At 43.1% G+C, this 16,659-nt stretch overlaps 1 non-coding gene across 1 annotated transcript; it reads right to left on the bottom strand.

The window, feature by feature from the left end:
* Positions 1–16,053: 16,053 nt before the first annotated feature.
* On the bottom strand, positions 16,054–16,135 carry trnas-gcu (transfer RNA serine (anticodon GCU)). The gene has a single exon. It is a non-coding gene; the product is annotated as a tRNA-Ser (tRNA).
* Between the last annotated feature and the right edge of the window lie 524 nt (positions 16,136–16,659).

Here is a 16,659-nt window from a genome sequence, read left to right as displayed (position 1 = left end):
ACCATTTGAGCTAATTCCCCTGCTAATGAGCACAGCAGATAATGCAGCTTGACCTTCAGATTTGAGGGAAGAAAACCTTGAAACATGATGATGTTATTATTTATGTCTTTAATGCACCAAAACCTTTATTTTTCTGGGGTTTTGAGTGGTTCTGGGTCATGAATCAAAATTTAAATTGGACAAAAATGTCATGCAGGGTCACTGGGGCCACATGTTTCATGTTCTCAACAGATTAAAAGTGTAGACTGTGTGACATGTGGTGTGTTTGTCAGGAGCTTTCAAGACCAAAGTTGTTGACACACAAAAGTATGAAACGTCAAAGTCTGTTCATTTTTATGAGTCATCCATCGTCATCTTATTCCTTACTAGTAAGGGTCACGGGGGGGCTGGAGCCTTTCCCAGCATCTTCAGGCGAGAGGCGGGGTTCACCCTGGACAGGTCACCAGGGCCAACACACAGAGACAAACAACCATTCATACCTACGGTCAATTTAGAGAATCAATCAGCCTCGTCCCCAAATTGCATGTCTTTGGATGGTGGGGGGAAGCCGGAGTACCAGAGAGAACCCACGCAGGCATGGGGAGAACATGCAAACTCCACACAAAAAGATCCCACGCCCCAGCCGGGACTCAAACCCGGAACCTTCTTGCTGTGAGGCCACAGTGCTGACCACTGCACCACCGTGTAGCCCATTTTTGTGAGTTGAACTGAAAATTATTTGCAGTGTGACGACAAAAATGGAGAACTCCTCCTCTTCATTACTCAGTCAAAACCACTGACACACACACACACACACACACACACACACACACAAATAGTTTGTTTTTGTGAGTAGATTAAAAAAAATCTATTGTGCTTCGATGAAGATAAATTGTTGAATATCAATCCTCTACAAATGTGCGTGGGAGTGTAGTTGTGTGTGTGTGTGTGTGTGTGTGTGTGTGTGTGTGTGTGTGTGTGTGTGTGTACATGCAGACTTTCCCTTGTGACAGCTGATTTGGTTTGGAATCCATCTTAGTCAGGACATTTTGAGAAAATTCTATCATGTAGTTGGAGTTATTTTGATTTACAACACTGGAAAAAAAATCACCTCCCCTCCAAAAACCCTCCTCTTCAACTTTGTACCCAAGTTGTCTTCTCATCAGGCACCACAGGATCCAGTAGGTTCAGTTAAAACAAGTCATTAGAGATTTAAAAAATGTCCATCAAACATAAAATAAGGCTTCAAATAGGTTTCCAATTTTATTACATATTGACACATTTTGTCCATTTGACATCAGGACTGCTCCCAGATCGTCTCCATGACCTCATCCCAGCACCAGAGTACCGCCCAAGTTCATCAAGGACAGCAAACATGAGCAGGTCTAGATTCACCTCCATATTTGGAGGTTGTTGAATTTCCTCCTGAGGACCGTCAGGCTGTTTCCTTACTTTGCTGTGACAAAACAGCAGACAGCAACAAGGACTGCTGCAGTGCACTTGGTAATTGGATGCACTGAAGTCATCCAGTCACATGACTGAAGTCATCCATTCATGTCAGTGATGTCATTTGGCAGGACTGTCATTGCCGTCATATTCTAGAAAAGAATCCAGACTCCACATGTGGCTCCCATGATAACTGATGGACCTCTGGTTGGAGGCTGGACGATGATGTTTGGTCTGGGGGGGTTAAGATTGTGGGGGCTGTTTCAGTTCTAGTGCTGAAGGCTTTCACCATGACAGTCAGACTCTTATCTGTCCTTCATGTTCCCTCAAATGTGCAGTGTGGACCTCACACACTGAAATTTAGCCTGAAAACTCTTCATGAAAAGCAGGCGACTCAGAGTCTCTGTGGCGCAATCGGTCAGCGCGATCAGCTGTTAACAGAGAGGCTGGTGGTTCGAGCCCCCCCAGGGATGATGAACAGGCTCTACTGGTGCTTAGGACTCTGTTGATCAGCTGCTGAGTTGCTACTTGATGTCCACATTGGTCTGTTTCATCCTGAGTAGTTTGATCATCACAGAGTCGTTGCATCAATGATCTGAATGAGGACGGACAGATTGACCCTCCACAGCAGACACATGTGACAGATCTCTTGCTGAGACACTTTGTGGTAAAGCCAGATTCTCCCAGTCCCACTGACATATTTCAATCATACATGTTCAGAGATGATTTTGTTTTCCTGAATACATTTATTATTTTCTGATCACCTGGTGGATTTTTCATCATTCTCCTCATTACCATACTTTAGGTTGCAGTATGTACACCTGAGATAGTCTTGGGTTTCAGAAATCATACAGCATACAAATAATAGTAGGTTGAAACATATTTATTTAAAAGAATTTAACATGGTTACACACACACACACACACACACACACACACACACATTCTGTCTTTGGTATAAAATGGTCTGTCACGTTCTCTCACGTTGCACAACAACAAAACAAACAAAGACGGCCATGTCCAGTGTGGTCCTGGATATGACGACTGGACTGCAGGGTCCCAGTATCACTGTGAAAATTCTTTTACCAGCTATGACCTTGGACAAGAACTTCTCAGGAGGAAACTTATCATGGTGGCACAGTGAAGAAAACCGGACCTGAGCTGCCTGCTGAAATCTTGCAGGTGAAGGACAGAGCTCCACCTCTTTTACAGACACCACCACTGTTGGCTCATGTTGTCAGTTTTTGACACACACGCATCTAAACACACACACATACACATGCATATTCTTACACACAGAGACTTTTCCCCTGTTTTTGTTTTTTACTGGTTTTGAACCAGTAGTTGGTTTCTGTTGGTTTGATTTGCTTGACTGGTTGTTGTTTGTTTGACCTTGCAAATCAATATTTTGGGTTCTGGCTTGTTCTGCTTTTCATTTTGTGTTTGTATTAAAGTTCTGTTGCTGAAAAAGAGACTTTTTTTCCTTTTTGTTGAAGTAAATATATGTGGGTCGAAATTGACCCATAACACCAAGGATGTTACAATAGTTAATAATATTAAAATGAATAATAAATAAAACCAATCCATGTCAGAGATGTGTTCTAACACCCCTCAGTAATGGTCAGGAAACACAACAACCTTTTCTTTATTTCTATGATTTTCTTGAGGTTCATTTGATCATTTTTGAACTGAAATCGAGGGTTTACTGACTAAAAAAAGGTCCAGAGGCCCACAACAAAATATTAAAATCAATATTTCCATGGATAAGGAAGCCTAACAAGGAAACCAAGAGATGGGAAACAACTTGGATGATAGAAAATTGTTTTTAGTTTATTTGACAGCTGATTGAAGACGTGGGTCAAAACTGACCTGTTAACATAAGAGATGGGAACAGAAAGCTAACACAAGAGGAAGGTTCAAGCTATGAAAAAGGAGTTTGATAAAAATCTTGAACTGACAGTAGAAATATCCTTTTGTATGTTTACCTTTGTTGACAGAAGTCACTTTAGCTTGGCAGTGAAAAGAATCTCTGCTAGCTTGACAAATAAGTGGCACAAACTGGGTTCAAGCTGGACTTTGGACACTGGTATCTGCAACAACTCCCATCAACTCCTAATCTAGCAGCTCTGCTGTGGTCAAAATATTTTACAGAACATTTGACAGACCTGTGGAGCAGTGAGGACAGACATGAGTTGATCCACATGATCCACTGAAGCGCCATTTTACCCTGCCACTGAGGACACTAACATGAGCTGGAGTTGGGACTCTTGAATTGAACCTGGTATCACAGCGATACCTACTGCTGCAAAATGGAACAGCAACATTGAACCCAAGTACAGGATTGGAGGGAGACTGATGGTCGCTGTTTGGGTTTTTGAAGAACAAGGAGGGCGTTGGTTCAAGCTGGATTCTCAGAGGTTATTTCCCCAACCTCTACATTGGCATCTACGCTGTCATCCAGTCACATGACTGAAGTCATCCAGTCATGTGACTGAAGTCATCCAGTCATGTAACTGAAGTCATCCAGTCATGTGATTGAAGTCATCCATCCATGTCAGTGATGTCACTTGGCAGGACTGTCATTGCCGTCACATTCTAGAAAAGAACCCAGACTCCACATGTGGCTCCCATGATAACTGATGGACCTCTGGTTGGAGGTTGGACGATGATGTTTGGACTTGAAGGAAAACTCCTTGTCCAAATTCCATTGTGTTCAAATTTAAAGTCCCACAATAAGAAGTAGCTGAATCTGACAGGTGAAGGTTTGGAACTACAAGATGGTTGATGTTTTCTTGACTTGATGCTCTGACTGTCAGGGTAGATGACAGCTTCTTTCTGCTGCTGCATCTGATTGGCTATGATGGGAGGTTTTACCTCCCAAGGTTGTCTGGTTCCAGGGGAAATTTGAAAATTCCAGTCCCCAACCTTGGCTGTTCTGAAACTCTTCTCCTGAATCACTCCTGAGTTGCAGCAAGAAAAAATACCAGTGCCCAACCAGATCAACTTAATGGCTGCTAACAGCCTCAGACACTTGATTTCCATCAATCTGCAGTCAAGAAGGCCCTCACCTGTGGTTCTCCTCCAGGAGGGTCCAGGTTCTGCCATTGTGGCTCCTTGTGCCACTGCCAGAGAGCCTCAGCTGCACACTGCAACATTTCAACAGGAGATTGACATTCCTTCAAATGTCCTGACATCTTATTCCAATGGTTCTGTTCCATCTTTATATTTTAAAATCAATCACACAATGAAAGCTGCCACAGCTGGTTTAAGTGAGAGAACACGCTAAGAGATTTGAAACCAGTAAAATATGCTTTTCTGTGTGCAAACTAGTGAGGGGCATGGAAGGATATTTTACCACCAATACAGAACCCAAACATTAGTCATGTGATGAGATGGTGACTCTGATTATGAAGTTTATGGACAAAATGTGAATTGAAAGAAAATACATTTCTTCAGTAGACTTTGATCCAACATTTGAAGTTAGATTTTGGTGGCTGCTCCATGTTGGAGGAAACCAGGCTGATGTTGGAACATCACAGGGAAACTCATTTGCCTCCTCTGCTGCCAGTTCAACCAACTTTGGCAGACAACCACTCACTCCCATCAGTGGAGAGCAGCTTCAAGTTAGTTTAGAATTTTCTGTTGTGGATGCATCGGAATGTGGAGAAAACGTCCTTTGTCAGAAGTGGGATTCGAATCCACGCCTCCAGGAGAAACTGCGACCTGAACGCAGCACCTTAGACCGCTTGGCCATCCTGACAGAAACTTAAAGTTGCAGACTTCAATATGAAATGAATTAATTCATTGACAAAGTAGAATTTTTCCACAGGAGCGACTGGCTCTTGAGTTGTTGCATTTATTGTTAACATTAAACACACAGTCTGTGTTCATGGCAGTAAGAAATGAATTTCATTTTTCTAAAGGACAAGAAATGAACCAGAACATCAGAACCACATAATATCTCTTTATCAGTTTCTTACATGGGACACATTCCAGACAGGAAGGTCCCACTGAGACTTGAACTCAGATCACTTTTTTCTTCAAAAGAAATGTGTTCTTCTCATGTTGAGCTGTGGACATCAGCTGACTGCTTTTGTTGCCACTGCCTTGCTGGCAGGAAAAGCCTGAGCAGAAATGAAGAGTGAGTTCAAGGCAGTAGATTTCACTGCATAGTTTAGGCCTTCATCCAGCAAGGAACCATAAATGATTATGTCAGCACTCCTCTAGCACTGCGATGCAGCTTAGAGAGGTCGGAGAACCACATGACTTCTCTCACTGGTTATTGATGTTTCTCTATATCTATATATAATTTATGTCATGTATATATTTGTATATTAATATGTTATTCATGTTTCATAATACATGTTCAAAATAATGTTCCTTTTGGGAATTCATTTTTTGGAGAGCAAGTAGAAAATGTAGGAGCCTCACATTCAAGTGACCTGCAAAGTTATGATCAAGGCAGCATTTCTTGTTTGCACAGGTTGATAATTGACGTGAGGTGGTGACACGGAATGGCGTGGACACAACAAATGATGAGCTGCTTCAGAGACATGAGGCAGAAAAAGGTGGATGAACAAGTTACTGGTGGAGTAAAACATTCAGTAACATCCAGGCCCAAAGACAAGAGAGGCCAAAGCTCCAGGAGTCTTTGATCTCTGAATTCTGTCTTTGATCTCTGAATTCTGTTCATTGATCTCCTGCTTCAGTCTTTGATCTCTGCCTGATTCTAAACTAATCAAAGGATCACATCAGCATATTGGTCCAGTCTACAGATGGTAATTTTATCAAGTGCACTGCAGCAGTCCTTGTTGCTGTCTGCTGTTGTGTCACAGCAAAGTAAGGAAACAGCCTGACGGTCCTCAGGAGGAAATTCAACAACCTCCAAAGATGGAGGTGAACCTAGACCTGCTCATGTTTGCTGTCCTTGATGAACTTGGGCGGTACTCTGGTGCTGGGATGAGGTCATGGAGACGATCTGGGAGCAGTCCTGATGTCAAATGGACAAAATGTGTCTACATGAAATAAAATTGGAAACCTATTTGAAGCCTTATTTTGTGTTTGATGGACATTTTCTGAATCTGAAATGACTTTTTTGAACTGAACCTACTGGATCCTGTGGTGCCTGATGAGGAGACAACTTGGGTACAAAGTTGAAGACGAGGGTTTTTGGAGGGGAGGGGATTTTTTTTCCAGTGTTGTAAATCAAAATAACTACAATGACATGATAGAATTTCTCAAAATGTCCTGACTAAGATGGATTCCAAACCAAATCAGCTGTCACAAGGGAAAGTCTGCATGTACACACACACACACACACACACACACACACACACACACACACACACACACACACACACACACACACACACCAACTGACATTCCCAGGGACTAAACCAAACCAATTCCTACTTAACCCTAAGCTCCACCTCAGTTCCAGATGAAACTGGTTGAACATGGAACCGTCCCACTTGGAACATTTCCATCACCTTCACCACCACTGGAGTATCAACAAAGATTTTGGTCAACACCAGAATGGTTGAGACAAGACAACATGCTACCAATTCTCTCTCTCTCCCTCATCATCAGCTGCTCCAGCCCTTGAAAGAAAACCTTTGACACATGGACCTACAGTAGGAGCAGATGTTGTCTCCTCTGGAACAGGAGTTTAACGTTGTTGGCAGGACTCAAACCTGCATGGGGAGACCCCAAGGGATTTCTAGTCCATCGCCTTAACCACTCGACCACAACAACTACACTCCCATGAACATAAGTAGAGGATTGATATTCAACAATTAATCTTCATTGAAGCACAGTCGATTTTTTTTAATCTACTCACAAACACAAACTATTTGTGTGTGTCTGTGTGTGTGTGTGTGTCAGTGGTTTTGACTGAGGAATGAAGAGGAGGATTTCTCCATTTTTGTCGTCACTCTGCAACTAATTTTCAGTTTAACTCATAAAAATGAACAAACTTTGACATATTTCTTTCTTTTGTGTGTCAACAACTTTGGTCTTGAAAGCTCCTGACAAACACACCACATGTCACACAGTCTACACTTTTAATCTGTTGAGAACATGAAACATGTGGCCCCAGTGACCCTGCATGACATTTTTGTCCAATTTAAATTTTGATTCATGACCCAGAACCACTCAAAACCCCAGAAAAAATAAAGGTTTTGGTGCATTAAAGACATAAATAATAACATCATCATGTTTCAAGGTTTTCTTCCCTCAAATCTGAAGGTCAAGCTGCATTATCTGCTGTGCTTATTAGCAGGGGAATTAGCTCCAATGGTAGAGTGCCAGCTTAGCATGTGAGAGGTAGAGGGATCCATGGCCTCATTCTCCAAAACACTTTAGCTTGTTCTGTTGATCAGAGGAGCTGCTGGGTGATGAATGCTGATGTTTGTCCACTGCTGTGATAAAGTGTCACCCTGTTACTGATATGTGAATGAACACCTGCTCAGTTCAAAGCTGCAATGAAACCAGGGACTTTGAACCACACAGTGAAGGGAACAGATTTTTCTGTGCTGAGATGGAACCAAAGCTACTAGATAGATGGAGCTTGATCCAACAACAGGGAAATTTGGATGTTACCACAGCTCAATTACAAGACAGAAAGAAAAGGAAAGTTAAAGTTAAATATATCAAAAGAGAGGAGAAGACCATTGTATACAAAGTTGCATGTGTACAAAACACCAAATATACACAGTTTGCAATGAAGGGTGGAGGCTTGGAGGTTTACAGAGTTTGTCCTTGCAGGTGTCAGTGACTCAGTCGTGTCTAGCAAAGCTGGAGCCAGGGCTCAAACCCAGAACCTTCTTGCTGTGAGGCAACACTGCAGACCACTGCACCACCGTTGTAGATCCGAACTGTTCCATCAACGTGTTGCTGATTGATGCATTGTGTTTAATAAGCTCTTTTTATTATTTGAGAAGTCGCAGTGTCCTTTTGTGTACAAAACTGTGGTCATTTGTCCAAGTGATAGCCAGCGCTCTGACCTCACCCACCCCACCCCCGATTGATATTTAATGTTCATTCGTCTGGATCTGGGAAGGTCCCCACTGTGCTGTAAATTTCCTTCTCCATTACCGGCAAAAACGGCACAAACATGCGACTTACATTTCACGCTATGGGAAAGGCTTTGATAGCATTTTGAATGCTTATGTGACTCAACGATTGTCACCTTTCGTCATCGCACAGGGGAGCAAAATAATTCTGATCACTGAAAATGACTATCAGCTTAAACTTATCCACTCATTCTCCGTCATCCCCATCCCACTCCAGGAATTTCCGAAAGTGTCAGGGTGTAAAACGGAGCTTAAAGGTGACTATCCGCACAAGTTCACAAACGTCTCAAGAAATGGGTAAAAAGGTCCCCATCCCTCGCCTGCAATGTATGGAGCAGATGAGATGGCACCGAGACAGAGACAGGATTTTTTAACTGGTATCACTCAGTAAAAGATCAGGAGTTCAACTATGACCAGGAGTTTGTAGCTCATTGGGAAAATGATGTCCAAATCTAGGCTGAGGGCACAATCAACTTTCACGATGAATTCGTCAAGACAACCGGCTGTAACCCCAAACCATTGCAATCCTCTGTCCAAACAATTGTCACACCGAGCACAAGGCTTTCTCACACGCCTCTATACAGTGGCTGGAGTTTGAAGCCTTGTCACGCGGGATTTCAGTGACATGCTTTGAATGGCGGGGAAGTGAAATTTTCTGTTGATGGATGTGCCGATGTAGACGGACAGAAAATTGTCTTGAATTTCTAGGCTGCTATTTTCACGGGTGTCCCGTGTGTTTCAGCCCCCACGAAGGATCTCTTCTGTCAGGTGTGTGTTTTAGCGAGCTGCACTCAGACACCATGAAAAGGGGAGGGCACTTAAAAAGGGATCATAAGGTGCAAACTGTAGTGCTCAAGTGGGAACATGATTGGAGTTCTACAAAAAAATGGATCCAGCCATTAAAAGTTTCCTAGAGGTTTCAAGAACCACTCCCGTTAGACCCTAGAGCTGCCTTATTCGGTGGGCGTACATCTGCCATCCGTCTGCGTCACATCGTCGCCCGGAGGAGCGTATTGATTATGTTGATTTCACCTCCTTGTATGCCTTTGTAAATGTGCATTTCCACGATCCCCTCGGACACCCAATAATTAGAAAGGATTTTGATGACGTTGAAAACTATTTCAGACTGATTCATGCTAAGGTTCATCCTCCACAGAAACTGTTTTTCCCTGTGCTGCTGATGAGAAATGACAAAGGGAAATTGATTTTCACACTCTGTCGTTCATGTGCACTCATGAACAATCAAGCTACTGCTTGTACACACAGTGTTGAAGAGAGGGCGCTTCAGGGGGTCTGGGTAACGGTCGAGCTAATTGAAGCATTGAGAAAAGGATATATCCTGGCTGAAATTTATGAGGTGTGGCACCTTGAAGAGAAATCAGACGAGTTGTTTCAAGAATACATCTACACTTTCCTGAAACAGAAGCAAGAGGCATCAGTCTACCCTTCAGGAGTCGAAGACCCTGCAAGTAAACGCTGTTACGGACGGTGCCCTGTGACGTCACTGCACGGTCCTCTTTCTCCCTCACCTGCTTCTGCCAGCCCCAGAGCCAGCCCTGCGCCCTGATTGGCCTCCTCCGCAGCCAATCCCGTCAGTCAGTGGCACCAGGAGGATTTAAATGGAGAGCGGGGCCAGACGCCGGGGGCGACTCGGCACGGTGGCAGACGTTGTCCCTCGCGTGGCTCCCTTAGAATCTCCTAAACGTAACTGAACGTGATCTGTGTGATCCTTTGATAGATACCAGTGGTGGTTTTAGTTTAGTTTGCCCTGCGTGGCGTGGTCGCTCCGGTGGAGTTGTTTTACTTTATTGTTGTTTTCTGTTTTCGTTTGGCCCTGCGCGCCCGCGCTCCCTGTACCTTGTGGCGTTTGAGAAGAAAAACTGCCCGCTAAGTGCACCAGGATCTCTTCGTGTTACGTCTCCTTCCCCCTAGCCGAGCCGGGTCGTAACAACGCGCTTACATCAGATTATAAAGAAGCAGGGGATCGAGCTTGACCCTCAAAATTCTCTACAATCCAGCAAAAAAGACAGATTGCTAAACTTCTGCTAAATTCTATCTGGGAAAACCAGCACAAAGATCGAACAGCTCTCAACCAGCCTGGTGAGCACCCCTGGACGTTTTTGTTTTTTTTTAATTTCTCTTTTCGAGCAAGTATGGCGTTTCTCAGTTCCACTTCATAAATGATGACGTTGCAGTCGTTCAATGGCGGTATAGTTCTAAGTGCGTCCTACCCCCAGGCAACGCAAATATTTTTCTTGCCGCATTCAGAACGTCTTCCATGCGTCTCGAACTCTATAAGCAATTAGATTTGCTCCAAGAACGTGTTGTGTCCTGCCGTACTGATTCTGTCGTGTGCACCTCCAGCCCCAGTGATCGATATCACCCTCCTCTCTGTAATTACCTGGGGACCTGACATCAGAATTAGACCGGGGTGATTATGTGTAACTGTCAGCTGCTGGTCTCCTATCTTACACAACAAGGCAAGGTGACATCACGTGCTAAAGGAGTTACGCAGAATTTTTAGAACACACGTAAAATTAACTTTGACAGTCTCACAGACCTGGTAGAGGGATACCTCCCAAGACTGTGACAACCATCGCAAAATCCCAGCCGAATACAATAAAATTACACGCAATATAAAGACCTTTGAGCTCACTAACAAACATCAACTTCCCAGTCGTCTTTGATAAGAGGCGCCTCCTTGCAGATGGCATAACATTACCGTTTGGTTATTAGCCAATAGCCAATTGGTTAACAAATGTTCCCTGGATGAAGAGAATATTTTCTACAGAGTTTTAATGATGCGACTAAAGAGCCCTACTCATATTTAATCCTGGACTTGAGGCCTGAATGAGCAGAACACCTCCGGCTGCTCAGCGGGGTCCTCCCTCACGAGTGGCCCGCAGTGGATCTCTACAAGAAGTGATTTATCAAATTAAAAATGTCCCAGCGGATTAGAGGGAACTTTCCTGTTTTAAAAGCATTGCTGGCTCTCAAACCAAAGGAGAGGAGAATCTTTCTATGCAAAGGCTCAGAAGATCTCATCCTGACACTCTGCCAGATTGCTTTGAATGTGTTAAAGGGAAACATTCCTCTCCCCTCTGAGCAGTTCGCTAAACTGAACAAACAGAAGAAGTTTATTCAACTTTCTGCTAACCGTAAAACATAAGCGTCAGGTGTTGGCTCAGTCGGGTGGTTTCCTCCTCCCTTTATTAGGGGCTGCAATTCCATTCCTAAGCAGTTTATTAGAAAGAGAGACACAAAGCCGCAGAGTGTCATCATGGGGTCATTTAATAAAAGTCGTCTATTGAAAACAACGGAGAGAGAGCTCAACATGCTTTGGAAGAGAAAATGGAACGTCTGTTAAAACTACCAGGGCCGACATGCATCAAACTGTTACACTCATGCACGCGAGCAATTATGGCCTAAACCCTCCAAAACCTTCAATGAATCAGTTCACCAGATACGGAGTAAGAGAGAACGTGGGAAAAATCTCAGATATTGTCGTTACTATTAGACACGGATTACGACAGGACCCCTTCTAAATCGACCAGCGACAAACGCGAGCTGTATCCATCTTCATCTGTTGAATGGCATCTGTCTACACTGAACCCCTCCAGATTGCTCGATTTCAGTCGATAAAATGAATTTGTGCAAACTGTATCTTTTAATCAATAAATGTTTTATTGAAAATATATGAGAGACAGAGTATTCATTCAGAACAGATAGAACAATCGTTAAATAGTTTTAAAGAGCATGCTTTGATTATACGTTTGACCACTTTTCACGCGTGAAATATATTTAACATATTTCTTGACAAACTTGGTGACAAGACAATCATCCATCCATCCATTGTCTTCCACTTATTCCTTTTAAGGGTCGCGGGGGGAGGAGCCTTTCCCAGCAGCCTTCGTGTGAGAGGCAGGGTTCACCCTGGGCAGGTCGCCAGCCCATCGCAGGGCCAACATGCACAGATAAACAACCATTCACACTCACACTCATACCTACAGTCAGTTTAGAGCAGGGGTGGGCAACCATGTGCCATGGAGAGCCATGTGTATGCAGGTTTTCCTTCCAACGTCACTCTTCTGTGGCTGAAGGTGTTTTAATCAGTGGAATCACCTGTTAAAGGGTTAGGTTGGAAGGAAAACCTGCATACACACGGCTCTCCATGGCACATGGTTGCCCACCCCTGCTTTAGAGTATCAATCAGCCTCGTCCCCAAATGCATGTCTTTGGATGGTGGGAAGAAGCCGGAGTACCAGAGAGAACCCACGCAGGAACAGGGAGAACATGGAGACTCTGAAAGACCCGTGCCCGAGCTCGAACCCGGAACCTTCTTGCTGTGAGGCAACAGCGCTAAACACTGCACCACTGTGCAGCCATGACAAGAGAATCATTCCTTCTTAAATTATAAGAACACAGTTGGAACCCACAGCAGGTTACAGAGATTGCTTGTGTGAGATAGTGTAGTCCCCTGCCTCGCCAGAAGGTGGCGCGCACACCATAAGGAAGATCCTCAGTGTATTCACTCTCTGAAAAGAGACATTGCAGAGAGCACGTGGCTATCTTACTGAAGCCTGGTAGGAAAAACCCTTGGAGAGGCTGAAAATCATTAAACCTGGTACAAGCATTCAAATATTGAGTGTCCATTAGGTTACAAGCAGTGAGACAAAGAGTTGAGCTGAATGAATCTGATAGCTCCTCACGACACCTCCAGTAACAAAGCTAATGCTGATGCAAGAGTTATGCTAACTGTCAAACTCCTTTCTGCTATGAAAGACTGTTCTTTAAAAACAATCAGAGTTGTGACCTGATACTTGATGTTTTATACCCCGTAGAGACAGATTCAGGTTGTTTTATGGGATTGAAATGTTTACTAATAAATAAATGATCATAGCATCTGTTCGTTTAGCTCTGCTGCTAACTCAGTAAGCTACTTTCAATTGTAGCAGATCACTGATAGTTCCGATTGGAGGTGCCCATACTTCTTAGAGTTACCATTCATTTCATTGAAGGAGCACTTGCACTGTTTATTGGTCAGATATGATTGATTTATATCATTCAGTGTCTAAAGTGTGTTTGATGTGAATAAGTCATGTGACTGAAGTCATTGTAGCACCGGTATCACACCATTAACTGCGCCACTGGACCAGTTCTAGGCTCTTAGGAGTTGGAAGCAAGAGTTATAATACCAGAGACCGTAGTTTTATGTAGAAAAGGCCGGCAATTTACTGAATATAAACACACATAAATCACAGGACACAAAACCAAAAATTCCCTGCAGGTTCTCAATAAAGAGGTAAGTATAAATGGAAAAAAAAAGTATTTCACTCTCTTGTTCTTTTATTCACCTAGTTTATTTTGGTAAAGCTAATCTAATTTACTTAGACCAGTCTTTTCTCCTAGGTTGTACCTATTTTAGGTTTCCTATTTTTCTTCCTAAGTTAACTTTTTCCTTTCTTTTACAGGTAAGAAACACCTTAATCACAGATAAATCAAAGTGGACCACAGTTATTCGAATCACATTTGAAAATATAAACTCAATAAAAAATAGAAGTATAACACTTCAAATTTAAGTTCAAGTCCAAACGTGTTTGGTTCAATGAAAAGTTCTCAGTTCTGTTCACTTCAGTTCAAACCAGTTCCTGATACCCCTACCACTGTGTCAAGGAGTTACCACACGCAAGAAATCCCCTCACGATGCGATGGAGAAGATGACTTGAAGGTCTGGGTCTGGCTCGCCATCTTGAATCCCATCCGTGAATGTGCACGCCCGCACATGGCAGACCAATCCTCACTCCGACCGAGCTTCCCACCGTGCAAAAAAACCTGACCAAAACCGATGTGGCTTTGCTCTCATAAAATCCCCATCAGCTCCCGACCAGGTAAGTTATGGTTTTCAGCTATTTTATCGGCTTTTTCAACTGTTTTTTTTTTGTTAATTGATCACCACTCGCTTCCTCTGGTTTCTCCGCTGCTCTTCTTCTCGGGTCTCTGCTGCAGCATCACTCAGGTGCTGAGTCTGTGTCGCTGGTCCCTTAAAGGGACAGCGACGTCATTTTCGGTCAGCAGACTAATTTACATTCAATTACTCACTTTTAACTTTCAAAATTATTTATGCAGCTTTTATTCAAATATTTATTCTTATTTATCTCATATTTTAACATGGGTTACATCATCCAGTCACGTGACTGAAGTCATCCATTCATGTCAGTGATGTCACTTGGCAGGACTGTCATTGCCGTCACATTCTAGAAAAGAATCCAGACTCCACATGTGGCTCCCATGATAACAGATGGACCTCTGGTTGGAGGCTGGACGATGATGTTTGGACTGGAAGGAAAACTCCTTGTCCAAATTCCATTGTGTTCAAATTTAAAGTCCCACAATAAAAAGTAGCTGAATCTGACAGGTGAAGGTTTGGAACTACAAGATGGTTGATGTTTTCTTGACTTGATGCTCTGACTGTCAGGGTAGATGACAGCTTCTTTCTGCTGCTGCATCTGAGTGGCTATGATTGGAGGTTTTACCTCCCAAGGTTGTCTGGTTCCAGGGGAAATTTGAAAATTCCAGTCCCCAACCTTGGCTGTTCTGAAACTCTTCTCCTGAATCACTCCTGAGCTGCAGCAAGAAAAAATACCAGTGCCCAACCAGATCAACTTAATGGCTGCTAACAGCCTCAGACACTTGATTTCCATCAATCTGGAGCCAAGAAGGCCCTCACCTGTGGTTCTCCTCCAGGAGGGTCCAGGTTCTGCCATTGTGGCTCCTTGTGCCACTGCCAGAGAGCCTCAGCTGCACACTGCAACATTTCGACAGGAGATTTACATTCCTTCAAATGTCCTGACATCTTATTCCAATGGTTCTGTTCCATCTTTATATTTTAAAATCAATCACACAATGAAAGCTGCCACAGCTGGTTTAAGAGAGAGAACAGGCTAAGAGATTTGAAACCAGTAAAATATGCTTTTCTGTGTGCAAACTAGTGAGGGGCATGGAAGGATATTTTACCACCAATACAGAACCCAAACTTTAGTCATGTGATGAGATGGCGACTATGAAGAGTGATTATGAAGTTAATGGACAAAATGTGAATTGAAAGAAAATACATTAAAAAATACTACATAAACAAATAAATAAAAGAAGGAGCACAAATGACTTTTTTTCTGCACAAATTTACTGGTATTAGACTGCATTTTTGGTTCATGAGTAGATGAAAGAGTATCACATATATATTATATACATGTGATACATGCACTTGGCTTTGGACAAAAGCTTAAAGAAATTGTAGAATTATTTAAACGTACCAAGTGAACTGTTTCAGGTTTCTTGAAGACGTTTCAGCTCTCATCCAAGAGGCGTCTGCAGTTTTCTTCGCTAATATCACTCTGTGGGGGCGGGATCTTCTACAGAGGTGATTGACACATGTGAGCTCTGGGTGTCAGAGTTGTTTTGGTCAGGATGTGAAAGGGAAGTTGACTCAACTGGTATCTGTGTCAGTTAAAAGCCTCACAGTAATTCCATAATCTAGGAGTAGAAACCAGAGTCACTCACGACGAGGATGGGATTCGAACCCATGCGTGCAGAGCACAATGGATTAGCAGTCCATCGCCTTAACCACTCGGCCACCTCGTCTGCTGCCAGCAGCCCTGAGCTTTTAAACACCTGAACTCTTTGGAGCCTAGTTGTCAGAAATGGACCCAGCAGGAGCCACTGAACACAACTCTGACATAATCAGGCTTCTTCCCAGCAGCATCGTGCTACAGAAGGCAGAATACAGACCATCGACACATCATCAGAGTGAACACCAGCTGATGTTTACAAGTTTAATTCACCTTTTACTACAAAATGACATCCAAGCTCAGATTTTCTTGTCCTGATTGAACAAGTAAATGTTTAAGAAGATGAGAGTACCAGACTTTTTCATCCAAGGAAACAATCATCCTATCACTGTCCTATGCAGAGTTTCTTTAAAAAAAAAAGTGAGACAACCTCAAGATTTTCTGTTTCCTCTTGTTGGATTTTGCCACAGAGAATCAGAGACAATCAAAAGCTTGTTGGACGTTAATGTTGGAGGACTGAACAAGTCAAGACATCATCAGTTTTACCTTCACAGGTGCTTCATTTACTTTACTTTCAATTTTACAGAGGTAGAACCT

This window comes from Aulostomus chinensis, chromosome 4 (genome assembly GCF_037954235.1).
Source record: "Aulostomus chinensis isolate RoL2024-O1b breed Wild chromosome 4, RoL_Achi_v1.0, whole genome shotgun sequence".
In the NCBI taxonomy this organism is placed as follows: Eukaryota; Metazoa; Chordata; class Actinopteri; order Syngnathiformes; family Aulostomidae; genus Aulostomus; species Aulostomus chinensis.
Note: the sequence above shows the minus strand (reverse complement) of the source record. Positions and strands in the feature narration are given on the sequence as shown.